At 36.5% G+C, this 16,903-nt stretch overlaps 1 protein-coding gene across 2 annotated transcripts in view; it reads right to left on the minus strand.

The window, feature by feature from the left end:
* The window catches only part of Cpxcr1 (CPX chromosome region candidate 1), a 41,084-nt gene extending 24,395 nt beyond the window's left edge, over positions 1-16,689 (minus strand). The window contains exon 1 of one of the 2 annotated variants that reach the window (XM_006995339.3): positions 16,581-16,689. The gene's annotated coding sequence lies outside the window, so the exon portion shown is untranslated. Of the gene's footprint in view, positions 1-12,718; positions 12,832-16,580 lie in introns of those variants that run through there. The other variant, XM_076562026.1, reaches the window with a different exon arrangement.
* Positions 16,690-16,903: the final 214 nt, after the last annotated feature.

Raw genomic sequence — 16,903 nt, forward strand, 5'->3', positions numbered from 1 at the left:
AAGAGTGAAATGATGATGACATAATAAAACCTATTTGTATATTTAATCCCTATATACTTACTAACATGTGCTTACAACAACTATAGAAAACAAATGGAAAAATAGGATGATGATAAGCCCATTTTATTATATCCAAAGGTAAGATACCTGTGTACATATCCATCTTACAAACTGGGGCGAGAGAGAAGCCAAGGTTCAGGAAGATGGCTCAGTAGATGAAAGAAAATGCCATGCAAGTATGGGGATCTGAGTTTGGGTTCCCAGAACCCACATAAAGCCAGCTGGTGGGATGCACGCCTGTAACCTTAGTTTTTCTACAATGGGAAGGGAGCAAGAATTGACTGTGAACAAAAGAAGAAATGCTTTTGTTATCAAACTCAGTGGTGGTGGTGGGGGGGGGGTTGTTACAACCTGTGTCCGAGTCAGGTCTGGCCACCCATCCTCTATAAGTCAATGAAAAAAAAAACAAATTAATAAAAAGCAGAAAAGGAGATATATTCACTATGGCCACATTAGGATGGGGGACAAAGAGATCCAGCAGAAATTAAAAATAAAATAAAATAAAATAAAATAAAATAAAAGTAGGTTCATTAATCTACCATTTCATCCTACCATATTTATACTATTCCCTTTTCTTCTTTAGAAAGAGATTACATTTATAATCAACCTGCTCTAAATGAAAATATTGATTTTCCTCTCTCCCTCACCAGAGGGCTCTTCTGTTATGGGGCAGAAGATTCTCTCAACCTTTTCTTTTAGCAAAATACCTGCGTTTAGAGAAGTAGTAAGCCAATTCCATCTCGCAAAGCCAGCTTGGTATATTTGGGAATTTGGGCATAGCTTCTTATACTACTTTCTACTGGATGAGGGTGCTGTAATCTTATGAGGATAAATAAAATTGTAGGATTATGGAGTAGTTTGTGAAGCTGTATTCTGTCGCCTTAAAACCATTCTGGATGTTGGATCATCAGGGCCATGGTGTCCTCGGAGACATTTAAGGGGGTTCTTGGCTAGTCAAACCTGTTGTATCTTAATCTGGAACAAAGCCATATCCTCTTGCTTCCTGTGGAAACAAAAGCAGAGTCTCCTTTCCAAAGCAACATATCCTTAGATCCAAATTTTGAAGTCAAGGTACCTTTAAAATATACATATTGATTTAACTGAGCAGCCTTTAGAATCAAATGTCTTTCTGCAGTTAAAAATATCAAAGACAGCCAACTCACGCAATGAGCACAGGACCTGGTACCACTGCCTAAATGCCTCCCAAACAGATCAAGCCAATCAACTGTCTCAACTATTCAGAGGGCCTGATCCAGTTGGGGGCCCCTCAGCCTTTGGTTCCTAGTTCATGTGTTTCCATTCATTTGGTTATTTGTCCGTGTGCTTTATCCAACCTTGGTTTCAACAATTCTCGCTCATATAAACCCTCCACTTTCTCATTAATTAGACTCCCAGAGCTCCACCTGATGATATGCACATTGCATAAGTTGGCTGTTTGAAACCTGGGGCTTATGCAGGGATGCTTGGCTCAGTCTGGGAGAAGGAGACTGGACCTGCCTAGACTGAGTCTACCAGGTTGATCTCAGGCCTCAGGGGAGGCTTTGCCCTGGAGGAGGTGGGAATGGGGGTTGGGCTGAGGGGAAGGGGACGGGGGTAGGAGGGGGAGCACAAAGGAATCTGTGGCTGATATGTAGAACTGAATGGTATTGTAGAATAAAATAAAAGGAAAAAAATATCAAAGATAACACAATCCAGATTCTCTGTGTAATATCCGTCTTTAAGTGGCTTTTTTTATATTACTTTTACTTTCTCTTTAAAGACTTAATTTTTTAATACTATTTCTTTATATAACTCTCTATATTCATTTTCTTCTTATTTTTAAACCTACATACATTTTTACACACATTGTAAACCATTTAAAGTCTTGTTCCATCTGAATCTGCCTTAGTGTGTAACTATTGCCTTAAACTGCATTGCCTAGTACTGAAACAGAAGTACTCAGCTTCCCAACATGGTAGAACTGTATTTACCACCAAGCTTATTGCAGACTCTGGGAAGCAGTGGGTCTATGTGTCCATCCAGCAACATGTAGCCCAGAAACCACTTTTTATTTATTTATTTTTTGATCTGTACTAGCAAGGGCTAAATCCACCAGGCAACACACTGTGTAGCTTGGAGATGCCTCTGAGTACTGTAGCAGGAATCTGCAGCCATTCTGTAGGTCAAGCCCACACGTCATGAACCCGCCATAATATAGTTCAAGCCCTCATGTTGCAGTGTCTCACTGCCCGCATGAGACATGAAGAAGGAACCTTTTTGGGGCTCCATTTATAATTGTTGATTAAATATTTTAGGTTATTTAAATATTGTTTCAGGTGGAAAATTGAGCTGTTGGGCACCATTTGTAGCTGAAGTTTTCCTGTGTCCCACCTGGCCCATGGACAGGACAAATCTCTCTCACCTGCCAGTCCTGCAGCTGCTTGGACCCAAGTAACCACACAGAGGCTGATATTAATTAAAACTGCTTGGCCATTAGCCCAAGCTAGCTATTGACTTGCTCTTATACTTTACTTAACCCATAATTTTTATTTATGTTTAGCCATGTGGCTTGGTACCTTTTCTCAGTTCTGCCTTCATGTCTTGCTTCCTCTGTGTATGGCTGGTGACTCCTGATTCAGCCTTCCTGTTCCCAGAATTCTCTTCTCTGCTTATCCTATCTATATAATACTTCCTGCCTGGCTATTGGCAAATTAGCATTTTATTTATCAATCAAATCACCACAACCCACATTTACAGCATGCAGAATGACATTCCCATCATAACCCTATGAATCCTATAAAACCACAATGAACCAGAGAAACAACTTTAAGCTTACAAACTTATGGAAACTGAACAACATTCTAAGGAATGACTACTTGGAAAATGAAAACAAATAAATTAAAGGCTTCCTAGAATACAATGAAAATGAATGCACAAAATGTCTAAATTTATGAATCACTATGGAAATGCTTAGACAAAAGTTCATAGTACTAAGTGCCTACATAAAGAAATTGGAGAGATACTACACAAGTGATTTAACATCATTCCTGAATGTTCTGGAAGAAAAAGAAGCAAACATACCCAAGAGGAATAGAAGGCAAGAAATAATCAAACTCAGGGATAAAATTAATAAAATTGAAACAAAGAGAACAATACAAAGAATCAATGAAACCAAGAGTTCATTCTTTGAGAAAATCAACAAGATAGACAAACCTTTATACAAACTACCTAAAAGATACAGAGACTATCCAAATAAACAAAATCAGAAACAAAAAAGGTGGCATAACACCAGACACTGAGGAAATCTAAAGGATCATTAGGTCATACTTTAAAAACCTGTACTCCACCCAAATGGAAAATCTAAAAGAAATGGATAAATTTTCTTCATAGATATCATTTATCAAAGTTAAATCTAGTTAAGATAAACAATTTAAGTAGACTTATAACCTCTAGTGAAATAGAAGCAATCATTAAAACTCTTCCAATTTAAAAAAAATCCCAGTGCCAGACAGTTTTAGTACAGAATTCTACCAGACATTGAAAGAATTAATACCAAAATATCACAATTTATTCCACAAAATACAAACACAAGGTACCTTGCCAAAGTCATTTGAGGCAATAGTCACCCTGACACACAAACCACAGAAAGAATCTACAAAGAGAATTATAAACCAATTTCACTTATGAACATAAGGTATATTGGTATGTTCCCATATGAACATATATGCACAAATTCTCAATGAAATACTTGCAAACTGAATCCAAGAACATATCAAAAATGTATCTACCCTTGTATGGCCATGGCAGGCTTCTTGCTAACTGTGCTTATAGCTTAAATTAGTCCATTTCCATAAATCTATACCTTGCCTCGTGGCTGGTGGCCCACCGGCATCTTCACATGCTGCTGGTCATGGCGGCGGCTGCAGCCAGTCCTTCTGCCTTCCTGTCCTTTTATTTCTCCTCTCTGTTAGTCCCGCCTATCCTTCCTGCCTAGCCACAGCCGATCAGGTTTTATTTATTGATCAATCAGAACAACTTGACATACAGACCATCCCCCAGCACAGCCAAGTGCAGACCAAAAAAAAAAAAAAAAAAAAAAAAAAAAAAAAAAAAAAAAAAAACACCAGCCACGTGGCAAGGTATAGATTTATGGAAATGGACTAATTTAAGCTATAAGCACAGTTAGCAAGAAGCTTGCCACGGCCATACAGTTTGTAAGCAATATAAGTCTCTGTGTTTACTTGGTTGGGTCTGAGCGGCTGTGGGACTGGCGGGTGACAAAGATTTGTCCTGACTGTGGGCAAGGCAGGAAAACTAAAGCAACAAATGGCGCCCAACGTGTTGGCAAGAGTTTCCACCTAAAACTTGAGAAAAAAGATTCTAAAACGGAGCTAAAAACAGTTCCTAATTGTCTCTCTCAAATGAGCGGCAGCTGCCGGTTTGAGTTACTGGCAGGTTCCTGGCATGTGCGCTTGACCTGAAGTATGGCAGGAATGAGGCCTCTGCAAATGGAACATTAAGCTGCGTGGTGGATTTAGCCTTTGCTAGTACAAAAAAAAAAAAAAAAAAAAAAAAAAAAAAAAAAAAAAAAAGAGGTTTCTGGGCTACATGCTGCTTGGATAAAAGTGTAGACCCACTATTTCTGAGACTTGATGGCTCCCAGAGCTGGTGGAAAACGTACCACTGCCAAGTTGGGAAATTGAAGGGGGCGGAGCCAGCAGCCACAGAGCCGTTTCAGGCTTAGAAGGCTACAGTTTAAAGCAATAAGTTCGCAATAAGACAGATTCAGATGGAACAAGACTTTAAATGCTTTACAATGTGTGTAAAAATGTACATAGGCTTGGAAGAGAGAGGAAAAGGAACATAGACAGTTATATAAAGAAATAGAAAGTTTAAAAAAAATAAAGTCTTTAAAGAGAAAGTAAAAGTAATATAAAAAATAAGCCACATAAAGATGGCTATCACACAGAGAATCTGGATTATGTTCTCTTTGATATTTGTAGCTGAAGAAAAACATTTGATTGCAAAAGCTGTTGAGTTATGCCAAAATGTATATTTTAAAGGTACCTTGACTTCAAAATTTAGATGTAAGGATATGTTGCTTTGGAAAAGAGGTTCTGTTTTTGTCTCTACAGAAAGCCAGAGGCTATGGATTTGTTCCAGATTAAGATACATCAGATTTGACCAGCCAAGACCTCCTGAAAAGTCTCCGATGACACCATGGCCCAGATGATCCAACATCCAGAATCGTTTCAAGGCAACTGGCTCAGACGATATAGTCTCACGGACTACTCCATGAACCTAAAATTTTCTTTGTATCCCCATAAGATACTGCGCCCCCCTCCAGCAGGAAGTAGTAAGAGAAGCTACGCCCAAATTCCCAAATATACCAAGCTGGCTTTAAAGATGTGTAAAAGTTAAAACCTTCCTTTTTTAAAAAAAAAAGAAAAGGGGAAGTGCTGTGGGATGTTCTGTATGTCCTGTGGGAGCCCTTCTTGGGTTCTTTGTGGCGTTACCCAGCAGGTCCGCATAGAGGATGATTAGGACCATGGACCTGAGTGCAGGTGTCTGAGATGGTCTGCACTTGGCTGTGCTGGGGGATGGTCTGTATGTCAAGTTGTTCTGATTGATCAATAAATAAAACCTGATCGGCTGTGGCTAGGCAGGAAGGATAGGCGGGACTAACAGAGAGGATAAATAAAAGGACAGGAAGGCAGAAGGACTGGCTGCAGCCGCCGCCATGACCAGCAGCATGTGAAGATGCCGGTGGGCCACCAGCCACGAGGCAAGGTATAGATTTATGGAAATGGACTAATTTAAGCTATAAGCACAGTTAGCAAGAAGCTTGCCACGGCCATACAGTTTGTAAGCAATATAAGTCTCTGTGTTTACTTGGTTGGGTCTGAGCGGCTGTGGGACTGGCGGGTGACAAAGATTTGTCCTGACTGTGGGCAAGGCAGGAAAACTCTAGCAACATACCCTGACCAGGTAGACTTAATTCCAGAGATGTAAGGACGGTTCAACTTATGAAAATTTGTCAATGTAATCCTCCATGTAAACAAACTGAAAGAAAAAAAAATGATCATCTTATTAGATGATAAAAAAGACTTTGACATAATCTAACACCTCTTCATAATAAAAGTCCAGGAGAGAATAGGAATACAAGGTACATACCTAACCATAATAAAAGCAATTTACTGCAAGTCTATAGCCAACATCAAATTAAATGGAGAGAAATTCAAACAAATTCCACTAAAACCAGTAATAAGACAATGCTGTCCAATCTCTCCATATCTATGCAATATAATACTTGAAATTCTAATAAGACAACTGAAAGAGATCAAGAGAATAAATATTGGAAAGGAAGAATTCAAAATATCATTATCATAGACAATATGATACTATACATAAACAACCCCAGAAATTCTACCAGGGAACTCCAACAGTTGATAAACTCCTTGAGCGAAGTGATTGGTTATAAGATTCACTCAAAATATCAGTAGCCCTCCTAAATAGAAAATGAAAAATGGCCTGAGTAAGAAATCATGGAAAAACACAATAACCACAAATAATATTAAAATACCTCAGGGTAACTCTGTCTGAGGAAGTGAAAGAATTGTATGGCAAAATCTGAAAGACTTCGAAAAAAGAAATTGAAGAAGATATCAGAAGATGGAAATATCTCCCATGCTCATGGATAAGTAGGATCAACATAGTAAAAATGACCATTTTACCAAACACAATCTATGATTCAATGCAATCACCATCAAAATTCAAGCATCATTCCTCACAGACCTTGAAAGGACAGTACTCAACTTCACATGGAATGTATATATATGACAACTAAAATAATCCTGTGTGATAAAAGAACTTCCTGAGGTATCACCATCCATGATTTCAAGTCACGCTACAGAGCAATAGAAATTAAAAACAAATTTTATTGACATAAACATAGACATATTGATGAATGGAATTGAATCAAAGACACAGACATAAATCCACACACATATGGACACCTTAGTTTTGATGAAGAAGCCAGAAATGCACAATGAAAAAAGAAATTATTTTCAACAAATGGTGCTTGTCTAACTGGATGCTTGCATGTAGAAGAATACAAATAGGTCCATATCTAACACCTTGCACAAAACTTAAGTCTGAGTGGATCAAATAACTCAAGATCAAACCAAAAACACTGAACCTAAAAGAAGAAAAATTGGGGAATAACTTTGAACTCTTTGGCACAGTAGACAGCTTCTTGAACAGAATACCAGTAGCACAGGCACTAAAACCAACAATAAATAAATGAGATCTCATGAACCTGAAAAGCTTCTGTAAGGCAAAGAATACTGCCAATAGGACTAAATGGTGGCTTACAAAATGGAAAAATACTTTGACCAACTCTACATCTACAGAGGGCCAATTTCCAAAATATATAAAGAACTTAAGAAACTAGACATGAACAAACCAAATAATCCAATTTAAATTGTGGTATAGATTAAAAACAAGAATTCTCAACACAGGAACATCAAATGGATGGGAAACACTTAAGGAAAGGTTCAACATCCTTAAGCATCAAGGGGATGCTAATCAAAACTACTTTGAGATTCCATCTTACACCTGTCAGAATGACTAATATTGAAAACACAAGTGGCTGTTCATGCTGGAGAGGATGTGGAGCAAGGGGAATACTCCCCTATTGATGGTGGAAGTGCACTCTTCTACAGCCACTATGAAAATCAATATGATGGTTTCTGGGCTACATGCTCTTTTGATAGAAGCATAGACCCACTGCCTCCCAGAGTCAGCAGATAGCATGGCTCCCAGAGCTAGCGATGAATTATCCCCACCATGTTGAAAAGCTGAGATGGACAGAGTCAGCAGTGAAGGCTGCTGTTTCAGTACTAACCACTGCATTGTAAAGCAATAGGTTCACAATAAGGCAGATTCAGATGTAATAAGACTTTAAAAGGTTTACAGTGTGTGTAAAAATGTATGTTGGCTTAAAAGAGAGAAGAAAATGAATATATACTGTAGATGAACAGTCTTGTTAAATAAGAAACACAGAGTCAATGTGGAGATGAAAGCCCAAGAGGTCAGAGCTAAGAGCTAAAATCCTTACCCTTCACTGCTGCTGCTGTCCTCCTCAGGAAGAGAGCTACTACCTGTCTGTCTTTTTTTTTTATAGAATTTCTATTGTGCCTTCTTATTGGTTGTAAACCCAAACACATGACCTCCTCGTCATTGCCTGTCTGTACAGAGCTCCAAGTCTTCTATGGTTGGTATTGAGATTAAAGGCATGTGTCTCCATGCTGGCTGTATCCTTGAACACATAGAGATCCACCTGGCTCTGCCTCCCAAGAGCTGGGGTTAAAGCTGTGCACCACCACTGACCAGTTTCTGCTATGGCGTGCTATTAGCTCTGACCCCCAGGCAACTTTATTTATTAACATACAAATAAAAATCACATTTCAGTACAATTAAAATATCACCATAATAGATAGTTATATAAAGAAATATTTTTTTAAAAATGAAATCTTAGCTAGGTGGTGGTGGTACATGCCTTTAATCCCAGCACTCAGGAGGCAGAGCCAGGCAGATCTGATCTCTGTGAGTTCAAATCCAGCCTGGTCTACATAGTGAGATCCAGTATAGGCACTAAAACTATACAGAGAAACCTTGTCTCAAAAACACAAAATAAACAAACAAACAAATAAATAAATAAGTCATTAAAGAGACAATAAAGGTAAGATAAAAATAAGTCACATAAAGATAGATATCACACAGAGAGTCTGGATTATATTGTCTTCAGATTTTTAACTGCAGAGAGACATTTGATTGTAAAAGCTGCTGAGTTAAATCAATATGTATATTTTGAAGGTATCTTGATTTCAAAATCTATGTCTAAGGATATGTTGTTTTGGAAAAGAGGTTTTGCTTTTGTTTCCACAGAAGATGAGAACCTATGGCTTGCTTCTTGGCTCATATGGATCATCTGGAGACCTCTCAGGGGATCTTCCTTGATCAAACCATATTTCCCCCATTATTTCACCTTTTTTTGTCTAAAAAAAAAGGAAGTTTTTATTTTAATCTATTAAAATCACATATAACAAAACAGTGACCAAGCAAGAATTACAGTTACAGTGGTTCCTCAGAAAACTGGGAATCAATCTACCTCAAGACCCAGCTCTATCACTCTTGGGAACATAGCCAAATGATGCTCAATCATATCACAAGGACATGTTCATAGAAGCTGTATTCTTCTGAGCCAGAAACTGGAAACAACCTAGATGTTACTCAACAGAAAAATGGATAAAGAAATGTGTACATTTACACTATGGAGTATTACTCAGCTGTTACAAAAAATGACATCCTAAAATTTACAGGCAAATGGTTGGAACTAGAAAAAAATCATCCTAAGTAGGTAACTCAGACCCAGTAAGACAAATATGGTATGTACTTACTTATAAAAAGATATTAGCTATAAAGTAAAGGATAATCATGCTATAATCCACAAACCCAGACAGGCTAAGTAACAAAGAGGGTTAAGATGGGATGCATGGTTCTCCCTGGGAAGGTTACTTAGAATAGATTTTTTGGGTGGATTGAAAGTGGGTAGGGATGTGAACAGGAGGGATCAGGTGAACGTGTATTAAGAAGAGTATAGTGGGAGGAAGAAATGGTGTAATTATATTATAATTCCAAAAATTAAAGTTTTGGCCATCCTCAACCATTAGAAAAAAATTGTGAATTAAAACTACTTGGAGATTTAATCTTAGCCCAGTTAGAAAGGCAAGCATTAAGAAACCAAAAGAAAACAAAGTTTGCAAAGTTGTGAAAAACAAGGAACCCTCAAGGTATTCTAGGTGGGGTAAAATTTAGTGCAGTCACTATGGAAATAAGTGTACCAATTTCTTCGAAATCTATAAATAGAAATACTATCTGAATCAAATTTATCTATTCTGGAACCTATACTATAAGGAATCTACGTCTTAGTACAGGGTAACATGTTAAACATGTTCATAGCTACTCTATTTACATGATGAATATGATAAATAGATAATTAAAATATAATATTGATAACCATTGGATTTTGGTGAGGGAGTCATTTTTCTTTCTTTCATTTTTTGATTGAATATAGATTCTTCTCTCATGCAATCTATCCTCTCCACAGTTTCATCTCCCTTCACTCCTCCCTATTCCCTCTCCATTTCTCTCCCCAAGATCCATTCCTCTTCCATTTCCATTCAGAAAGGAGCAAGTATCCATGAGAAAACAAGATACAATAAAAGAAAACTAAAACCCTCATAGTGAGACAGGACTAGGCAACCCGTTACTTCTCTTTAAGAATGTCTCCTTGTAGGTCAACTATGTTCTTGTGAATGGCCCCACATCCATCAGTATATGAGTAACACAAATTAGAATCAACGGATTATTAAAATTTAAAAAGTAATTGTACACAGGTAAGAACCACTAATTTGAAAAAAAAATGCTAAGAACATTGTTGAAGAAATAATATAATATTTTCACTAGACAGTATTGGGAAAATTGAATGTTCACATGCAGAATAGTTAACTAGGTATCCTGTCTCCGATGCTTCAATAATTAAATCAGGAATGGCAAGATGGCTTAATGAGTAAAAATATTTGACAACAAGCCTGACTATTTAACTTCCATTCCCATAGATAATCCATGGTGGAAGGAAAGAATTAACTCTTGCAAATTGACCTAACATCTACATATATGCCATTATTAGTGCCATCCCTCTAACACACAGAATAAATAAACCAAAAAATTAAAAAAATAACAATTAAAAATAAACACAAAATAAACTAAAATTATAAATATAATACCAGAGCCCAAAATTACTTTAAATAAAAAAACAGAAAAGTATTCATTTTGAAATGGATTTTTGGACAATACTACATAAATGCACAGGAAATTAAAGCAAGTGGTATCAAAGGAATTATAACAAAGTAAAAATTTTATCAGGTAAAAGAAAAATAAAATGAAGAATCACTGGTAACACAGAAGAAAATAATTCCAACTTATGCACAAAACAAATGGTAATATCCAAAATTTATCAGAAACAGCTATGGAGCCAAATTTTAAGACCATAAGCTGAATAAAATACTGAGTACTAAACAGATAGTTTGGGAAAGAATTAATACCAGTAAAGTACCTGGAAACTGCTCAAAAGTGATATCTTTAGGGAAGTTCAGACAAATCCTACAAGATAACAGTTCACGACCTTTCTCCAAAATTGGTATTATAGAGAATATTAAATCTTACAGGTGCTAGATAGGATGATCAAAAAGGAAACACCTCAATAATGTTGTTGGGAATGGAAATTAGCAAAATTAAAAGTAATGTTCCTAAAAACATTAGAGTATAACTACCTTATCTCCAGCTAGCCAACTGAAAATGAAATCAGGATGCCAAAGAAGTCGGGATGTCCTATTAATTGTCATACAATTCAAGTGATGGAAAATTTTTGAATGTGTGAAGAAAATGTGAAACCTACACATACTGTATTAAGCTATAAGGAACAATATCCTATTATTCATGACATGAATTAAAGTTAAGTTAATTATGTTAACTGAAATAAGACAGAGAAAGATAAGCATGGTACAATCTCACTTACATATGGAATCTAAAATTATTGGCCTCATAGAAATTTTGAATGCAGTGGTGATGAACAGAGGCTAGGAAGAATAACAAGGTAAAGAAAAAATGCTGAACAGCTTGTTAATCAATACTGACTTACAGTAAAGTATGTGAAAGTTAGGTTGTACTATTGCATATTGAAGTACCAATAAGGATCTTTGCATTTCTCCCAAATGAAAAGAAAGACTTTGAAAGATCACTTCATGAATAAGTAATAAATGATGAATGGTTGAGGAGATGCATTCATACTCATTTGAATATGGCACAATTACACAGTATATACAAATGTTGAAATATAAATTAGCCTAATAATTTCAATTTCTGTAAGTTTTATAGTGTTTTCAAATACACTAAAATTTATTTAGTTTAAAAAACAAAATATTCTCATTTTTAACTTTTATAAATTAATTTTATTACTGAGAGAAGTTATCCTTTTTTGCATCCTAGTTAATCATATGGTGACTTGTACAAGGCTCATATACTCTAGGATGATATACATTCCTTATACAAAAACTAAAAATATAAAAAAAAATCAAATACCACTTATGACACCTTAATTCAGTTCTCCTTCATTATATGACTGTCACCTCTCCTTTTTCTCACAAAATCCACAATATGCATTTCTTAGATCCTTCAGCTTAAACAGCCTCAGGTAGCACCTATCTTATAAACAAGCACATATAAATAAGCAAGGCAGTTACTTTGACACATTCCAGTACCTTCATTTAAACAAAATTAAATTTGATACTTAAAATTTTAAGTTTACTTTATCTACTTTTCATTATTTAAAATTGTTAATGACAAATTCAAGTATTTACTTCCATCAGAGGTATGATCATAGACACTATTATGAACTTATTTAGCCCCTGATCCAGAGAAATGAGTCTTAGATTAACATTTCTGTCTAAAAAAATTAGATCAATCTTTTACAACTAATAAGAAAATAATTGCTTATATATTGAAAATGATACCTATATTAAGAAACACTTACTATGTTTTGCAAGTTTCAACTCACACTTCCTATCCATTCTCATTAGTAAGAGTCCTACAAGATGGGCTTCATGACAACCAATTGGCTCTCTGATCTTCTGCCCTTCTACATTTACACTTCTACCTTTTGAAAGTTCTGTTGACAGCATAATGTGCAGTGGAATAGTAGGTAAAACAGTTATTCTTAAAAGAGTAACTAGGCTGATGGAGTCTAACCTCTCAACGGTAAATTGACATTTAATAAAAGAGATGAAGCCACCCATAAGCTAAAAAGAATGAAATGTGGAGAAGAATGGGATGCCGGGATAATGTCTCCCACAAGCCAAGAAGAATGGATAGCTGAATTTCAGTAACATCAACTGTAGTGGGTAGCCATTCTAGCTTGGATCTGAAAGTTCCAACTCCCATTGAGACTCTGGCAACTGTCACGCCTATGAGGTGGGGCCAGGGAAGGTGCCTGGAGACCAGAGATGTGGATGGGCCAGTGCTCTCTGTTCCTAGATGGTGGAGGTTGACCGAGCAGAGCTCCAGAGAACACAGTTGGACTTCAATACACCTTCCCCAGACTCAACACCTACCTTTCCCTTTTTTGTAAGTTACCCACTAAATAAATCTTCCTTTTAACTACGTGGAGTGGCCATAATAATTTCACCAATAATCAACAATTTAAAGAATTTAAAATCCTGAATCATGACAGTACACAGGTAGAATTCAGGTTTATCTGATATGTGGACTACTCTTACCAAATGTGAGGTCAAACTGTAGACCTTATATATATCCTATTTCACAAATGAGTCTGTCAGATACACTAAGCCTATAGGCTAAAGATGATGCCCCAATATTGTGGAGAAACCTCAGGTGACAGTCCAGACAGCTGGCTATTTCTATCAACTCACATTATTTTTTAGAAGTCCCTTGTTTACACTTCCTGTTTTATTAGGTAATATTATCTCTTTCTTGGGTCTCTGAGGAAGGTAAAGATTAGATATTTATGGTTATAGTTAGTTAAAAATTAGATAGTTATAATGAGTTGAAGATTAGATAGTTATAGTTAAAATTAAAGATTAAGTAGTCATAGTTTTCCTTGTTAAGAATTTCAGGAAAAAACTCACTAAAGAGGTGTAAAATGTATAAATTTAAAAGACATTATAAGATAGTTCTCTGTTAGTAATATAAGTTAAAATAAAAAATGATTCAAGTACATTTTGAATTTACCAAAACAGGATAGATAATAAAATATTTTCTCTGAGTTTGTCAAATACAAATGGACTAGACATTGTTAAGATATTTATTCTTGTATATATTGTATATAGTTATTGTACTTACTATATATAGTTTTTCTTATATTACTTATAACTTTTTTCTTTTCACTTTTTATTAGAATAAAAAGGGGACATGTGGTGATATTTTTAATTGTGCTGAAATGTAATTTTATTTTTATGTTAGTAAGTAAAGTTTGCCTGGAGATCAGAGGTCATAAAAAGCCAGGAACAGAAGTCAGGCAGTGGTAGCCCACGCCCTTAATCCAACCACATGGCAGGCAGAGTTGCTGTGTGGTCAAGGATACAGCCAAGTTTAGTGACATGAGCCTTTAATCTCAGTACCAACCACAGAGATTTGGAGGTCTATATAGACAGGCAGTGACAAAAAGTCAAGTGGCTGGGCTTAGAGCCAATAGGAAGACAGAACAAACAGCAATAAAAGTGCAGGTTAGGCAGGAAGAAGCTCTTTTGTGTGGGAAACTACAGCTTGGTGATAAGCTACAGAGTAGTCAATGGCTCTTTGCTAATTGTCTGATCTCTTCAACTATTACCCCTTATTTGGCTCTGTGTTTCTTATTTACTAAGACTGTTTAAAATTTTGTCTACATTTGGTGCCCACGTGACAAGAACTCATTAAAAAACCATTGGTGGCCTCACAGACCAGAGGTTTAAAGGCCCCAGGCCCTGCCAGAGCTATAAGCAATCTGGCTGCAAATAGTCAGAGTAGCTATAGGCAGTCCAGTCCAGTTGCTCGCAGTCAGAGCTGCACTCAATGGTAGGTAAATGTGGTTACACATAGCTAGAGCTGCTTGTGGCCAGATCACCAACTCATGTGGTTGGAACTTAAGGGAACCAGAGCTCAGGCACGAATCAGCTCAAGCCAGACCACATGGCTAGATTTTAGCTTTTTTTCTTCTCCTGGTAGGTAGTAGGTGCTTTCTTTCTTTCTTTTTTTCTTCCTTCCTTCCTTCCTTCCTTCCTTCCTTCCTTCCTTCCTTCCTTCCTTCCTGCCTCCTTCCCTCCCTCCCTCCCTCTCTCTCTCTTTCTTTCTTTCTTTCTTTCTTTCTTTCTTTCTTTCTTTCTTTCTTTCTTTCTTTCTTTCTTTTTTTTTCTCTCTCTCTTTCTCTTTGGATTTTCTTCTTGGACTACAACCATGTTAGCTAGCTGTTTTAAAATTCCCTTGGACTTCTACTGTTCTACACAGAATTGGTAAGTCAATTAATATATCAGATATAAAAAAAAACCCTAATTTTTTTCCTACATTAAAAAATCTTTACATAATTCAATTAGATACATAATCTTCAAACACTTCAAAAACCTACAAAATATAACATTTAAAATGTTTTAAAAATTTAGACTTTCTAGACAGTGAGACATGTCTGCTCCTGACAATACCGATTTACTTCAGAGTGGAGGATGGGCATCAAAGACACTCTATATGGAGTTTATCTTCTTCTTGACAAAAATAGCCATTTGGGCAAGAAACTGTTCTTGCCTGGACTGCTTGATTGACTAGACATAGAGGACCCGTTAAAAGGTAACCACTAAACTTTACTTGACAAAATGGTCCTTCAGGTTCCTGCTTCACAGAGAAAACTGACAGGCATTCTACAGGTCACAAAGAGAAGTGACTGAGAGACTCTAGGCCTGTGGACTAAAGACAGATGCCCCAACTTTACAGAAAAGCTTTAGATGACTGTCCAGGCTGCTAACTGTCTCTGTGTACTCTCACAAGACTCCCAAAATTTGCTTGCATCCTTGTCCCTTTTCTCAGGTAATATTATATCCTCCTAAGGACATTGATGTAGTTAAAGACTAAATAGTTATAATTTCCTTAATTATGATAAAAGATAAGTTAGATATAACACCCTAGACTTACAAACATTAGATAGATATCTTCTTTAATTTTACCAAATACAAATAAATTAAATATAATAGCTATAATTCTTGCTTGATAACTGTTTTGTTATATGTAATTTTACTATGTTAAAGTTAAAACCTTCCTTTAAAAAAACAGAAAAGGGGAAAGTCTGTGGATATCTGTGTGCTATGATTGTGTTGCTCTGATTGGTTAATAAATAAAATGCTGATTGGCCAGTAGCCAGGCAGGAAGTATAGGCAGGACAAAAAGAAAGGAGAATTCTTGAAACAGGAAGGCTGAGTCAGGAGATGCTGCCAGCCACTGCCATGAGAAGTAAGATGTAACGATAAGTCACAAGCCATGTGATAACTTATAGATTAATAGAAATGGGTTAATTTAAGATATAAAAACTAAGGGCTATAGAGATGGCTCAGAGGTTAAGAGTAGTGGCTGTTCTTTCAGAGTTCATGAGTTCAATTCCCAGCAACCACATGGTGGCTGACAACCATCTGTAATTAGATCTGGTACCCTCTTCTGGCCTGTCTGCATACATGCAGGTAGAACACTTATATACACAATAAATAATTATTTAAAAAAGATATAAAAACTAGATAACAAGTAGCCTGAGCCATTAGGTCAAACAGTTTAAATAATATAAGCATCTGTGTGTTTATTTGGGTCTGAATGGCTGCGGGCCCAGGCAGGACTGGAGATAACTCCAGCTACAAAGAAACACTCATTATGTTTCTCAAGTTTCAACTCACCCTTCCTCTCCATGCTCATTAGTAAGTATCCTACAAGATGGGATTCATGACAACGGATTGGCTCTCTGATCTTCTGCCCTTTTACATTTACACTTCTACCTTTTGAAAGTTCTATTGACTGCATCACTATGTTCACACATGTGAAACCTAGCAACAAAATAGAAGCCTCTGAAGTATCATAATCCAAATTGGTATACTGAAATCTTCTTTGGGTGGGGGATAATAGTAAAAGCTGAGAGAGCCTGTGAGCTTATCATTTTAAACACACACACACACACACACACACACACACACACACACACACACACACACACACATCTTTA

This window comes from Peromyscus maniculatus, chromosome X (genome assembly GCF_049852395.1).
Source record: "Peromyscus maniculatus bairdii isolate BWxNUB_F1_BW_parent chromosome X, HU_Pman_BW_mat_3.1, whole genome shotgun sequence".
Taxonomy (NCBI): Eukaryota; Metazoa; Chordata; class Mammalia; order Rodentia; family Cricetidae; genus Peromyscus; species Peromyscus maniculatus.